Here is a 16,302-nt window from a genome sequence, read left to right as displayed (position 1 = left end):
CCATGGTTGTGATGATAAACACTTTAAGCAAACACTCCAGTTCTGCTTCTGAAAATTGATGACTGAAAAAACTGTTGTGTAAAATCTGAGCCACTGCATTTTTGCGCAGTTGTGTTAGCTTGATAGAAAATCTGAGCCATTTCATAACTGATTTAGCTGTTAAACATATTTGAGACTCTACCTTGATCTCTTCCATATGTTTTGATCTGGTTCTGGTTTCTTTGTGCTTCTTGACTTGTTGCGCTTTCGAGATCCTCCTCGTGTTTATGTTTTCGACCAGAGAATGTAGTATTACCCTGCTTCTTTGACCTCCTGAATATAACCATGATTCTTTGCGCCACAACTGCAGTCACGGAGACCTCCCCGTCGTTGTATTTGGTGGATTCAGTTCGTGCAAGCAAGCACAGCGAGGATGGCTTGCTCGCACTCCATTTCAGGGGGAGTTCGGTGTACCACCTGTGGAATGACCTTGCTAGCTGCGTCGACATCATCGACGGCCCGCCCCACGTCATCATCATGGCGTCTGAGTGGGCCGCTTTGGCTGGCTGACCCCACTCCTCGTCAACCGGCACCACGGCAGCTGCGGCGAGAACCTCCTAATTGTTATTAGGCTATCCGAGAACCCCTGGTGAGAGCTTCTCTCCATGTCACAACTAACCAGTGAGGTGTTAAGAAGTGAACCCGTCGTCTTGATTGAATTTGTAATGCACAATGCACAGGTTGTGGTTTAGATACTATTTGCTACATGGCCAGTGATCTCCTAACGGTGTTAACAAGTGACCATATATTCATGTATAGGAAAATTTTACTTTGATGCTAGTTGTTTCTAGATATCGCTGTACTGTTTCAGTCCACAAGCTGTTCAGTGGACTAGTTGCTAGTTTTAGCCTAGTTACTACTGTTTGTCGACAATAGTATCGCACTCTTGTTGTTCACCAAATGGTCGCTGCTGCACTAGTGTCGGTGATGCGATGTGTTTTCATGGACTAATTGCACAGTCTGTATTGATTGCATATATATTTGACTAGGGAGTAGATAGACCCAAGATTTGAGGTCTTCCCTGCCTAGGAGCAGCAAGACCCAATATACTATACGTAGTCTTCCCGTTCTAGGAATTAATCCTCCTGTGAAGTTTCTGATGACAAAATTACTTTCATGCATGCTAGACTTTTATCTCTTAAATTTCTGTTGCCAAGACATGGTAGTATCAGTCAATAGTTGGTCACCCATTGCTCCGGTTTCTGAATCTATGCATTGCATTTTGCTGCGCAGGACTTGAGAAGGTGAAGAAAAAGGAAAAAAAAAGCCATGTTAATTTTTCCGTTCTCTGGGTGTCGGCCTAATGGCTGTCTCGACGTATCAAGAGGCAAGATGAACCCTGAAGCCACTGAATGAACCAAGAGATCCCAATCTTATGGTTTTAGCGTCTGTGTGGTGTGGGCAATGAATTGACCAAGATCCTCTCGAGGTAATATACATGCTAAAATGCAAGAAGGCCCTGGCGAATCTCGAAGACAAGATATAGGCATTTTTGTGTTTATTTTTACTTTTCCGTTGGGTGTCTGTTGGTGGAATGGTCTAGGGAGTTTGTATTGTGCCGCAGAAACATGGTATCTTTGTTCAATGTCAACAAGTAGCAGACAACATATTGGATTGGTTGAATGAATGTGTGCTTTTTCTGTTGGCTCAAATGGTTAATTCTCCATGCAAAGAATGAATGTCAGCTCGTTCATTCATTCAATTGAGTACATTAAAACTGGAACTGGTGCATGAAAAATATAGCTATCTATCTATCTATCTAGTATGTTTGTATGTATGTACTTTGAGTATATATACAGCATTATACCGGCAAGTGTGATGATTTTGGAAAAGCAACTGTGTTTTCAATTTACCACTAAAAACTGGAGGCACCTTTACTTGATGTTTGTATGATTTATTTGGCTGTTGGAAGCCGCAGGTCAAACTGATACTAGCGTTCCAGTGACGACTTTTTTGTTTCATATAATAAGAAAGAAATGAAGAAGTTACTATCTTTGGGATATGATATATACTAGTGTCGAAACTGTTTTTGTTGACGCCTCGTACATTGCATCAGCTTGGACTTGCCAAGATTATGTGTGTTCCCTATATTAATCATTTGATGGTTCAGCTCGACCAAGTTGAGTGGTCGTTAGGTATTCTAATTTGGAGCACCGTGTTGAATCTTTGTTTTATATACAAAAAAGTGATCCATTTGTTCTCTTCTCTAATCTAATTAGTGCAAGCAAGACCGATCTGTTCTTCTTTTCAGTATCGGGAAGCAGATGCAAAAGAAAGATTGGACCCGTCCCTCCCTCAAATAACGCCAGGTAGTTTCCGTCTTATCTACGTATTTCCTATCTAATAACTCCAGTACTAGTACTTATCGTGTTTGTTAGGAAACATAACAAATCCTACATTAATTTTCTCGCACTTATTCCTCCACAAAACCAGGCACTCCCAAAACCAATGCATCCTCCTTCAATTATTGTTGTCGATCCGCCGCCTCCTCCCCGTTGCCATCCATTGGCTGCCGTGATCTTCACGCGGATCGCCCTCTGATCCTTCGTCTACCCACTCTCATTGTTGGCCAACCGGTGCAAGATCTTCTCTATAAATATAAATCGACAACCCTTTCTGATCTGTTGCTCGCGCCCCACAAGTCGCCCCTCCGTTGTCGCTACCACCTCCCATCTCCTTCCAAACACAATGTCAAGAGATGCTCCGTCGGCGAGGCACTTCCTGTGGCCACCAAGATCTTGCCTTGTCTCGCCACATGGGTGTTAGATCGAGAGGCACCAACATCTTGTCTCGCCGAGTGGCCATGCCGTGTCTTCGATGCCTGGAACATGCTTGTTGTGACTGTGGCTGCTACCTAGCACTCTGTAAGAGCGCATCTTTTCTCGATCTAAACTTCCTTAAGGAAATCTTGGCATGGCACAACTCGATTTGATGAGTTTTCTTGTGAACCTTCTGATGGAAGAGATGCCAACACGAAGCCGCTGGACAACAAGACGCTAGGCGAGATATGGATCGGGCAAAGGTTAGTGTAAAAATAATATATGTATCAGAATTTGTTCAATGCTTCTTTGCACTGGTAAAAGATGTTTCCCAGTTGCCACATGTCCTAACCTTAGAGCTGTAAACAGTGATTGAATTATTTGTAGCTCAAACTTCAGAGGTAACGAGGGCCATCTGTCAGTGTCTACAACCACAAATCAATTGATAAAATAATTATTAAAAGAAAGTAATTAATTACCTTGTTTTGTGGATAACTGTCAAATTATTTGATTCAACTACTTGACTATTTAGTGATAACTACCATGTTATTTTAACAATTTGCAAGGTCATTTTAGAAATCACTGCCAGTTTCTTTTTGCGAGTTCCCCAGATTTTGCAGTATAACTTTGTCACTCTGTTATGAGTTCGAACCTGTTTGTTGGTATCACCTAGTAATCTGTAGCAAAAATATATTGTTCTGAAGACGGTAGCAAAAACAGGGCATATACTTTACTACTCTAGCATGTCTCCTGTGAAAGAACAAATGAAATACCTGCACTGTAGCCCCACTATAGTAGCCATGCCTATAGACACTGTAGCATTAGTAGCACCTCTGCAATGCTAACCGTAGCAGCACGATGTATTGTATATACTAGTATTAAAGCGCACAGGAGAGAAATTGACCGCGCTTAGACCACACGCCACTATACGAAATTCTGCAGAGGGTTGGTTGGAAACTGCTTGCTTTGTTAGCACAAATCAAAACTGCCTGCTAACTTGTGATAGCTTGCCACACCCATCAGATCATTCACACTGATGATCTATATGCAAGTTCAACAACTATCCTACGAACATGTTCAACTAGTCAAAGTGATGATTTAATGAAGACTAGCACCAAATGCGTGCCAATTCAGTCACCATTCTAGCTAGACAAAACATCATCTGAATACATATGGCTAGCTCTTTAGACTCGATTTATGTGACACCTAGCACAAATTCAAAATCGAATGGACTACTAACAAAGTGCCAATAATCCAGTCCCATGATGAACATAATTATCACAAATGAAGTTAACTGTGCAAACGGTGGCTCCAAAATTCATGGCGTTATGTTGCCGAAATTTCTAGTGGAAGTTCCCCCAACTTGTCGTAAGGAAACAAAAGCTTTATATAGGGTGTTAATTGCAAAATGATTGGTGTTGTTTGTAAGAGAACAAAAGCATTAGGGTGTTAATTGTATAATGTTTTTTGATGCCACATATTCAGCAAGGCGTTGAGGGTGATGCGAAGCATGGCTCAATGTAGAGGAGGAGAAGTATGCAAGTTCTGACTTCGTCTTTGCTGCCAACAATAGATGATAGGGGCAGAGAAGGAAGATGACGCCAACGCATCAGCATGTTCAATTTGTAAAACTCTTGGTTAATGACGCCAAAGTCAGCATGTTCAAGTTGCAGGATTATTGTTGGGGGCTCTGTGTGAGCTAGAGACCGGCCGTGTGATTCTTCATATTAATAATAACATAAACAATAGAGTCAGACATGTTGGTACGTGGTTATCACAAGGGAAGTTTATTTTTTGAGGAGACATCACAAGTGAAGTTAACTGTGCAAAATCATGGCGTTATGCTGCCGAAATTTCTAGTGAAATTTCCCACGACTTGTCAAAATTTTGTCCTTCTTTAGGGTGTTAGTTGCAAAATTTATGGAGCTATTTGTAAGGAATCAAAAACATAAGGGTGCTAATTGCAATGTTAATCAAGAATTCGGTTGGGCGGCGACATCGTGGAAGATTTACGTGGGCGGGTGATTCCGTTGGGTGTCTAATTAAGTGGCATGTGTAGTATCTCCTCATCTGATATGTTTAGGCTCACAATGAGCTCCACCAGCCCTGCTCATAGTCAGTCGCGTGTGCCAAACCCAAGATCCACTTGTCCAGCTTCAACACATCTTCCGCTGCCACTGCTGCTAGGTGCTAGCTGAAGGCGGGATGTCTAGTGTATGTTTAGTAGAGGTAGTTCATCAATTGGACGCAAGCAGCTAGTTGTAGCATACTCCCTCCATCCGATTAAGCTTGTCCCTCAAATGGATGTATCTAGCACCAAGTTAGTGCTAGATACATCCATTTGAGGGACAAGCTTGGGACAAGTTTTTTCGGATGGAGTGAGTACAATTTTTATTGATGCGCCAGTGCTTTTCTTATTGTTGTAAGCACCAGAATCTGATAAGACAAATATGGAGTTGCTAGCAAGTACAACGATGTGTGATCGTGAAGGACGAAAAGGATCGTGGTATGTCTCCCATAATGCAAAAAAGATTATCTCTCATAGTATTCTTCAGCTTTCGCTATTACAGTCCTTCTCATCCCTTGATTCTGTCCACAAAGATTTTTTGGAATTTTAGGGAAATGTAAATATTTATTTCTTATACTTGATTCTTTTTTTCATTTCGCCGTATTTTTATAAATACCATATCATACCAGATCCATATGCTCGATGTCTTCTCATAATACTCCAATTCACTATCTCGCTTTCCATTGTAAATCAATGTAACTATCATTGAGTGTTGCCGAGATTTGTGAAATGTTCTCTCACTCACCCTCGTCATAACTTGTTATTCTCTGGTGGTGCACATGTCATTGTTTTCTCTAACAGTAGTTTGTCTAGAGAATGTTATCCTATTTAATTTTTCTGCATTAGTCAATAATATGCAACAAAAATTATAGGAGAAACATTGTAGCCAGAATGTGTAGCTTGATAAAACACAATCAGATTTATGAAAAAATAAATCAATATATCAAACTTTATATATATGAGTGAATCATTTTATTTATCCACATCATAAAAGATTTATCTAGGATGTATTTTACAAAAGATAAAAAAACTCATTTTCTCGATCGACATGATAAAACTGCATATATAATTATTATCATAAATTGACAAATTTCTTGGATCTTTTATGTTTATGATTGGTTGGCGATCTTTGCATCTGTCCCTCTGACAATTTTGTTGATTTTTGTGGCTGTTTCGCTCTGTAGTTTGCGAATGTTTTTTCTATAGCATTTTTTCCTTGGGTAATGTTGCCTTCCTATTACTGTTGGCCTTGCGGAGTTTCTATAAACCTCATGCAAAATTATGTACTCCATCTGTTTCTTTTTACTCTGAATATTAGCTTGTCTCAAGTCCAACTCTTCAATGTTTGACTAACTTTTTCATGAAAAATAAAATAAAAAATTGACATCATTAGATCCATTGTGGAATAAATTTCGCATATTATATTAATTTGGTATCATAGATCTTGATATTTTTCCTACAAATATATTCAAGCTTTACAATTATATCCAGGACTTGAATCCCAATTTCCCCAGTCCGATCCCCACTCAATCCCTTCTGAACAATCTCCACTTCGCCCTCTGTACTCTCGATGTGTTGGGCAGTGGAAAATTTTATATTCATTAATGACAGAGTCATAAAGAAAATATGTCAGGTTGTTGCCATTGTTGTAACTTCTCATCTCTAACATATTGAGGGTGTTTAGCATACTGGATAAAACAAGGCAAGCAAAATACTTATGTTACATATCCTCTTTATATTTCCAAATATATACGAAGTGTTTAGGTGGGCTGATGTCTTCAATAAGAATTTGTAATATTTACTTGATGTAGTAATGCACCCAACGTTCTGATAAACCATTATGGTTCTGGTCAGATGAATTGATGGCATGAATACACATTCTATCAAAATATTTAATTCACTCATGGATCCTTACGATATGGGTTATTGTGCATATGAAATAAATCAACCTCAACTTGGCTTAGGTAGAAATGAGAGGTCTGCAGCAGTGACATGTGATTTCAAATAGGGGAGCGACTCTGCTAGAAGTGAATTGTTCCATTTATCAAGCCACAGAGATTCATATCCTTTGTTACCCAATCTACATGAACATATCCCCCTAAAAATAATAGTAAGAGTACACTATTCTCAAATCATATTCATCCTCTCAAATTTCTCCTTGCGTGCATAAATGCATGCACAAGCTGTAGAGAGACAAATATGAGCAATAATAGTGTACGTGTGTGTCACTAGTTAATCCAGGCAACATGGCAAAACCATCAACGTATGAAATATCTTCTCATGCATATTAGTGCTTGCTAGTTGAGTAAATGATATAATCAGGTTGTAATTGGAATAGATCTAGATAAACAATAATTGTCAATATTGTGTTATTATATTTCCCATTAGGATATCCATTACTAAATAATTCATGGGGGCCCTTTTAGTTTGAAGGTTGATAAACCTGAAGTAATGATACCCTGTCGGGTGACAACCAGTTTCATGTGATGCATAATATTGGAGTAAGATTCTATAAATTCCATTGATTGATTGAATGTGCATATATATATATATATATATATATATATATATATATATATATATATATATATATATATACGGCTGCGCTATTGTAAGCGTGCGCGCATTTTGACTTAAACTACGCGCCGGCCGCTCCTAATCACGCGCGGGTGCGGAGAAGGCAACATATTGAGGGTAATGGCATGTGGAGGAAAAAGTAATACATTTAATTTTATTACCATGTGTTGGTCACTATTCATTGCCGGTAATATATGAAGTAATGATGGTAAGGAACCTATTTTTTTACCGGGCATTGATATATCCAAGGTTTCATCCTAGACATTGTCCGTAATAGATTAAGTATAGATAGTAACAGACCCTTCTTTTACCAGTATTGAGTTATCGATGGTTATATCCCTAGATGTAGTAAAGCCTTCATCAGACATGTTGTAATGTATTACTATAGTAACATATTAATCATGGATGGTAATGGACCTAGGTTTTTTTACTGCGCACTTAGATATCACAGGTTTCATCCCTAAATTATTTTAAAGGAACGGTACGTGATGGTAATCCCTTGCTACTTTGTAAGGGCCATTTACTGCTGCTATAATACAGATAGTAATATCGTTACTATGTCCTGCAGGCCCTTTTACGATGGTCATTTAAGCGAGCGAGGATTGGTTGGTCGTAAGGCGTTACAGTGGACATTTACCCACGATCGCGCGCGCGCCCTTTCACCTGGTTAGCGCGCCGGTTGGCTCGAATTAGCCGGAGCGTAGGACAGGGCATAGTGCGCGCAGGCACACTTTAGCAAGCCTATATATATATATATATATATATATATATATATATATATATATATATATATATATATATATATATATATATTCTTTTATGTAGCTAGTCTTCAGCTATTAATATATGCATCCGGACCAAACATTAAAATGTTGAAAAGTTGTGCATGCTTATCTTATTGTATATCATAATCAATTGAAGTCATTAAGTCAAACATGGGAATATTTCACCTTTCTTCCGCGAAGGTGAGACTAAAATATGACAAACGTGAGAGTACCCCCACCCCCACCCAACATGAGGGCATCGCCTCGGCGTGCACAGGCCATCCACCCAACCAGGGGCAATCAAGGCCTCGCTGCCGCCCACAATGGTAGCCACATAAGTTCTTCTGGTGGATGCCCTCTAGCCGACAAGAAGAAGAGGGTTGGAGGAGCGTGCCACAATGAAAAAATCCTATTCTCCCTTGAATGGCCTGCAGAGAATGATGCAAGAGCGAATCGCAGGATGGAACTATCAATTTCTTCTCTATGCTATGGTTGATCTTGCGCCATATCCTCATTTTGGTGATATCTAGTCCAGCTGGTAGAAAGGACTTTTGTAGCCTCTAACAAGATATCTATCCTTTTTGCTGCTTACTGTTAAGTTGTGTGTAGATGAGCTGCTGTAGGCTAGATACTACATTGTTCCAATCCTCTGTACCATTGTTGCAGCCAGCTGCTGACCCTTTGTTTGTTGAAAAAACTGTATGTTTGTTGTAGTGATCGATGAATAACTTTGCCAAGCATTAGGCCAACCTTAGTGTGGGCCCCATCACATCCAAGATGATGGACGGTACCGGTGTTGTTTTTTTGTGATTTTCCTTGCCTAGCCGCAACCATGGAAGTGGTGATGTCTGGCCTCGGCTACAACTGCGCAGGTGAGCTTCTTTGCACATGGTTCAAAAATTTAGAGAGAGCTATCTCTTAGATGAAATCACCATTCTATATTTGTCCTATTTGCTGCTTGAATCGTTAAGTTGCGTATTGAGCTGCTGTAGGATGCATTATCGTGCGCTATACTTTCTCTGTATGCAGCCACTTGACCATGTTTTGTTGGCAAAAGAACTGTTTGCTGCAGTGATTGAAGATAAACCCTGCCAAGTTGTCCAAATAAGCACTCCATGGATGGAATCCTGCAGTTGATCCATCCATCTCTAAGAGGAAGAAGCAGAAGAATCAATGAAGATGATGATCTATATGAGCTGATGGGTTCGTCGGAGGAGGAGAAGGACCTCTTCTCTTCACCAACACAAAGAGCAACCACAACCCAGCACTCAAGCACATGTACCCCCCGATCCACCCCCCAGCAAACCTTAATCTATCTTATTGTTACCCTGGGACTTGGAGGTGCATACATATATCATTCGAAATAAGGATGACCATAAGTCTATAGTTATGGGGTTGAACGATGCATGGCTGTGAAATTCAATGGTCTTCTTTTTAGATTTGTGTGTTCTGGTTTGACCATGGTTGTGATGATAAACACTTTAAGCAAACACTCCAGTTCTGCTTCTGAAAATTGATGACTGAAAAAACTGTTGTGTAAAATCAAGGGGGCCACGCCGCCCCTCGGCACCGCCAGCGTCAAAGACCCAGAGGGCCGAGCCTCCTGCTCGACAACTCCTCCCGCAACCACTGGCTCGGCCACCACAGCCATAGCCGACGGAGAAATAGGAACCAAGGACGGGACCTCCTGCCCCACAACACCTGCGTCCTCAACAGACCTCGCCCCAGGCAAACTGAGCACCGGACTCGCAGAACCAGCCCTATCACACGACAACCTCGGCGGCGCCGAGAATGCCCCAATAGAGCCCAACTGAAGAGTGGTAGTCGGAACTGTGCTAGACGGCCCAACAGGGGCGGAGCCAGCATTATCAGACGGACCCGACGGTCCCATAGCCTTGTCCTCATTACTCTTTGCACTATCATCCTGGTTCCCCGAACCCCCTCCTCCCTCAGAAGTATCCATGGGATTATCATCCTCAAACTCATTGAATAGATCAGGATCCTCATACTGAACATCCAACTGATATAAAACGCCTGCGTGAGTCCAAGGCACCACGTCTGGCAAGAACTGAATATTGGCGACACTGACCAGCAGCCGTGCCACCCCATGAGCCCGAGTGAACTGCATATCCACCTGCTCGGTCCTACCAATCAAAGACCCCAGACTCCAGGTCACCAAGAAGCTGTCCAAAGGAGCAGACGGGGCACCAGAGAAACGAACCCAAATCTGAGTTAACGGCCTGCCCTGTGGCTCTTTCTTTTTCCACACATCAAATTCCAGCACAAAGCTAGTACCTGTGACCCTGCTCATACCAAACTTGAGAATCCTCACCTGATCCTCCTTAGACGGGAAATCCACTTTATATGAGTTATCGGAGAGCTTAAGTAAGGACCACTGAAAATTACCCGGAGCTAGCTCTCTCAACTGTTGAATTATCTGTGCTTCGGTCAAAGGCCCGTGAACCACCTTCACCACACCGGGGAAGGACGTTTCCACTATGGGCGCAGAAGGCTCCGCAGACGGAGACTCAAAAAACATCAACTCCGGACAACACACTCCGTAAATCTGAATGGATGGTTTTGGCCCCAACATAAGAGGACAGTCGGCCGCAGTGTGTTTACGCTTCCGGCACAGATCACATAACTCCGCAGTACACTGAACCAAAAAGTGACCCGGTTCCCCACAACGGAAACAAGTGAGCTTCTTCTTCTTAGCCGTCCACTTAGACAACTTGTCACTCTCGGACTCGTCCGAACCATGCTCAGAAGCAGAATCGCCAGTCTGCATAGGCTCAGGCAGCGAAACTGCAACCAAAGCCTGCACCGTCTCCACCGCCACCTGGGGTAAATCCGATGCACCCTCCGCTACCTCCGTCACTGTAGCAATCCTTGCATACCGAGGCTGTTGTTGCCTCCGGTTCCCGCCCTGACCTCCACGAAAGCGTCCTCGGAAAGCACGGTTGTTAGGACCGGGCGCGCCCTCGACGAAACTTCCGGTCGGTCCTTGGAAACCCCTGTTATTATTGCCATTGTCCACCCAAGCATAACCACGGCCCCCTCCGGTTGATTCAAGTCCTGGATATATTTGACTAACTTTTATACGAAAAAATTAAATGCAAAATTGACTTCATTAGATCCATTGTGGAATAAATTTGTCATATTATATTTATTCGGTATTATAGATCTTGATATTTTTCCCATAAATATATTCAAGCTTTACAAAATTTGGCTTCGGACAAATATAATAAATCGAGTAAAAACAACCGAGGGAGGACATATATGCCTATGCAAAAGTATTTCCTTTTTTTACCGGTAGGCCTTTCCTTGTCTATATGTGCCTCATAGATGCAAACTCAAATGGCTAATTTCTCGATGCCTATGTATGCGATCTTTTTTGTGTGTGACTGTTGCTCACTGATTAAAGTCATGAATACCTTTTTTAATCTTTTAATCTCAACCTTTATATTAGAATCAAGAGATCGTGTATTTTTAAGGCACGTCGATTTTGATTATATTTTGTTTAGAATTAGTGACATATATTCCTCTTGATATTTAGATTTATACATCAGTTCTTCGTTTTTGTTTATAAACATTTAGTTGTAATCATTGCATGCTGACACCTCAGTCTATCTTTTCTTGAAGACCCGTACTTTTATTTGTTTTTCAAATATCTCCATTTATTTGTATGTTCCCAGCCTTTTTTGTTTCTCATACTCCTGATCCTAATCTATCGGGCAAAATATTGTGCTTAATAAACGAACATGTCTATTGAAGTATATAGTACTCTCCTAGTTGACTTTCATACGTGCAAGTATCTCTGGCCTGTATAATTGTTTAGGCATGAGCTTTCTTGGACGTTTGGCACTCTTGGTTCATAGCCCGATGCCAAGATGGGTGTGTTATTGGCTGCCATGCTACAGGCGAGAGTCCAGGTGTAGTTCATGTTGCATGTTGGTCTCTTTTAAAAAAAAATTGCACGTGTATTGTGTACGAATTTTGAATTTACTAACCACATGTCCCATGCGGTTTTTGCATGTTTAATTTTGTTTGCATATACATATGTCATATGGATGTACCTCCTCTGATGTGACTTGTTTGTACCAAATATAGTCGTATGTAATTTTCGAATCTTTTAAATCTCAGCCATTAAAAATTCTGATAAACGGTGTCAAAATTGTAGATTATGTGAATGCATGGGATGGCTCGTTTGTCCCTTATTTTAGTAATAGTATATACAGTAATTAATAAATAGATGTATCCAGCACAGATCGACCTTTGTATTTCATTCATATCGGTGCAATACAGATTACAACCCATTAATGCATGATAAGGAAAGGAAATGGCCAAATAAAAATATTGACGAAATATTTAATTTCGTCCAGATCCAGGGTAGATGCAGAGCATGTACCAAAGATTGGCGACGACTTCATTTCAAACAAAACAAAAAATTAACGCGAAGACTTAAGTAGAAGATGCATATGTAAACTAGGCATACGAAACTAGTGTCCATATGCACTGTACTCGGGCTCTGAGTGGGTTTGGATCTCAGTACGGGAAGCCGGCGTTCGGTTGATGGAGCCCCTGCTGCACCATCTCCATCCCGGCAGTGAACTCCGGAGGCGGCAGCATCACATCAAGCCATTGATCTATCTCCTTGTCTAGCCCTGCGTCGAACCCCGGCGGCTTAGACATCGTCATCTGCATCTGCTCCTGATCCATCCCGGCGGCCAACCCCGGCGGCGGAGGCATGTCCTGCACATCCATCCCGGCGGCGACCACGTGAGACGGAGGCTGCGGCGCCATCACCATCTGCTGCATATCCATCGCGGCCTCGAACCCCTGCTCCTGTGGCGGAGGCGCCAGAAACTGGAACTCCATCCCGTCGTTGGCGGTGCCGCTGCTGCTACCGAACTCGAAGGTGCTGCCACCGAAGATCTGGGCGGCGGCGGCAGGGCCACCTCCGCCATGCGGCTCATGTGGGCGTGCATCGCCTCGAGGAGAACCTGGTTGGCGCGATCGGAGACGGCGTCCTTCATCAGCATCAGCGCGGCGAAGAAGGCCACCATGTCCTCGTCTCCCATTCCCATGTCGCGCGCCTTGGGGTCGAACCAAGCCGCTATCCGGTCCCCCGCAGAGCGCTCTCTCGCCATGGCCTTGTCCGTGCGCTTGGTCCGCTTCTTCAATTCGGTCAGCTCCGTGCGCAGCTCGTCGAACTCCTGCTGCAGCTCCTCGAGCTTCTCGTCTTCGCCGGCAGCGCCCTCCCCCGCCAGCAAACGGTCGTTGGCAGCGCCCTCCTCCCTCGCGGCAGCCCCCGCAGCCTCCCACGCCAGGAAGCGTTCCACGACGGAGTGGACGGAGGGGTGGCCGAAGGAGAAAGCCCTGCCGCGGGGAGAGAAGGCGAGGGCGGCCACCTGGGCGCCCGTCAGGACCGCCAGATCCGTGGCCTTGTTGAAGAACCCCTGGCGGCGCTTGGAGTAGCAGACGAACCGGGCATCCTCCTGCTCGATCCGGCGGATGACGATCTTCTTCCGGCCGCTGCCGCCTCTCCGGTTGGGCGCCGCCATTGCTCGCTTGCTCGGTGGCTAGCCTCAGAGAAAGGGAGGAAGAGGAGTGGCTGTGGGTGTGGCTTTGGTGTGGCTACGTCTCAGGGTCGGGGGTTTATATAGCAAGCGTCCGGAGAGGAATCCCTTCTTCGCTGGGCTACGTACATTAAAACTCGTGATTGGGAATGAGATACGATCGGGTATGTGCTGAGCTGTATACATTAAACTCACGCGTCGAAGGATTAGTATGTACACCGTATTATTTAGAAACTATTCCTTCGCACCCCAAAAGAAGGCGGTCCTTTATTTTTTTTCTTTTTTTGGTATGCGATTTGGTATGCGCTAAGCTGAATCGATCGGGACGTGACAACAAAATATTGTTGGACGCACAAAAGCAAGTGCTCTTTCTTTTTCTTCTTTGAGGATTAAAAGCAAGTGTTCGTCCGTCCGGAATTACTTGTCATAGACAAGGATGTGTCTACATGTATTTTAGGTCTGGATACATACCTTTCTATCCATTTTTGTGACGAGTAATTCGGGCGAAGAAAGTAGTAATTGGGAAATAATGTATTTTTCTTGGGCGCATATTTTGATATAAAACATGGAATATATATCCGTGCCTCCAATCGCCTTCAAAATATCATACCTACACCACCGGGCTGTACAATCTCATGCGCACAACATCAATAACCCTCAGGCTACTTCCAATTCATTGGTGCTTAGATGTGGTGCCAAGAGCATTAAATAGTTAAGCAACCGAAGTTCACAATGCATAGGTGCTTAGTTTGTTGTTGCTAACCTTTCTACATTTAATTGTTTAACAACCAAACTCTCATGTGCATAGGGAAAACTTCTTTTATTTAAGTGTTTTTCATAGGTCCGCGTGCTTGACGTTGGTTCTTTCCAGGGTCACCAAAATATTCTCTCTCCTCTTAACTTCAATGCCACATTAGATTTTTTTTTGCCTATGTGGTATGCTAAGCACTTGTACATCATGGAGCACTGGGAAGTGCTTCATGTCTACGTTAGCGTGAAATTCTCCAATTAATAATTGCATTCTTGTCTGGGTAAACACTTTCAAATATATTAAAATAATATTGTTTTAGCAGAGTGTATGTTTGGCTACGTGAAAACAAACAGAGGTGATTAAGCACTGTTTTATACTGTTATAAATGGAGCACATGAACAACGAGATTGCATACATGCATCCAGATAGCTCGATGGATACATGCATCCATATAGCTCGATGGATCGTCAGCTAAATGCATGGTGCATATAACTAGAGATGGATAAAAGATCATTTCAAAGGAATTGTCACTCGGGGTGTGGCCGAAGGCATTGCAACATGCCTGCTGGTTCCTTTTGGTTGAAAAGGATTACCAGTTCATGCTAGATTTAAAGATGGTAGCCAAGTGAACTTCAGGGCAGGACCGTTCTGTCATGTTATGGCAAGATAATTGGCGAGAGACCATTCGCAAACAAAAATTTCTTGAGTTGTTCTCTTTTGCTATTCAAGAACAAGTCTATGTCAAAGATTTTTCGGTGGACGATAAATGTTTTTATTGCTCCAACAGTACCAAGTTCATGATTTTTAGCTGTTTGGATCATGTTTTTTTTCATGCTTAGGATCATGATTTTTAGTTGTTCAGATATTGTAATTTTTCACATAAGGTCACAATTTTTAGTCGTTAAGATCGTTCAACCCTTTTGTTAGTGCATGTATTAATAAATGGCACTGGCTATGTCAATCGACTGAAAACTACAATTGGGTCATTCACACTAGTAGAAAAAGGTTCATTTGTCCCGGTTCATAAGGCCCATTTGTCCCGGTTCCCGAACCGGGTCTAAAGGGTCGGTACTGAAGCCCAATACCTTTAGTCACAGCTCGCCTACGAACCGGGAAAGATGGGGCTCCACGTGGCCGCTGCGGCTTGCCCAGGCAGGAGGGCCTTTTGTCCCGGTTGGTAGCACCAACCGGGACCAAAAGGCATCCACGCGTCAGCAGTTCAGGGGCTGGGGGTTTTGTTTTTTTTAAGGGGGGTTGGGGGTTGGGGGTTTTGGGGGTTTTGTAGGGTTAATTTAGGGGTTTCATATGTTGTGTTAGCTAGCTAATAGAGAGAAGTGTCCTCTCTTATCTCCGTGCTTGGTCGACGCTACGTACTATACGTATAGAGAGGATTCGACACGCTAGCTAGCTCATAAGCAAATGAAGGAAACCATTAAGTACAGAAGATCGTCATGAACATATAGAGAGAGAAGTGATCGACCTCTCCTTCTCCGAGAGATTGGTCAAACAACAAGTTTTCGTATATCTATCCGATGCTACTGGCTACATATATACAATATAAGATCTCTTACAGTCCCCTAACATCTGAACTCAAGTTCCACATGGTATTCTCCGTCTTTATCGATGATGTTGTCAAGAAAGAATCACGCCAATTCTTCTTGAATTGCTCGTATGCGATCTTGTGGTAAAAGTTAATCCCGCATCTGAAATATTTAATTTGAAGAAGGGGGTCAATACATATATATGAATGAAACTCAACACAAAT

The 16,302-nt window shown here is 42.7% G+C and overlaps 2 non-coding genes and 1 pseudogene across 2 annotated transcripts; 2 read left to right on the top strand and 1 right to left on the bottom strand.

Annotated features, from left to right (window-relative positions):
* LOC123073026 (small nucleolar RNA Z223) lies at nucleotides 1-96 on the top strand. Its single transcript, XR_006435554.1, has one exon. It is a non-coding gene; the product is annotated as a small nucleolar RNA Z223 (small nucleolar RNA).
* Nucleotides 97-9,665: 9,569 nt separating this feature from the next.
* Nucleotides 9,666-9,755, top strand: LOC123073029 (small nucleolar RNA Z223). The gene has a single exon (XR_006435557.1). It is a non-coding gene; the product is annotated as a small nucleolar RNA Z223 (small nucleolar RNA).
* Nucleotides 9,756-12,462: 2,707 nt separating this feature from the next.
* LOC123067066 (agamous-like MADS-box protein AGL28) lies at nucleotides 12,463-13,822 on the bottom strand (annotated as a pseudogene).
* Between the last annotated feature and the right edge of the window lie 2,480 nt (nucleotides 13,823-16,302).

This window comes from Triticum aestivum, chromosome 3B, assembly GCF_018294505.1.
Source record: "Triticum aestivum cultivar Chinese Spring chromosome 3B, IWGSC CS RefSeq v2.1, whole genome shotgun sequence".
In the NCBI taxonomy this organism is placed as follows: domain Eukaryota; kingdom Viridiplantae; phylum Streptophyta; class Magnoliopsida; order Poales; family Poaceae; genus Triticum; species Triticum aestivum.
Note: the sequence above shows the minus strand (reverse complement) of the source record. Positions and strands in the feature narration are given on the sequence as shown.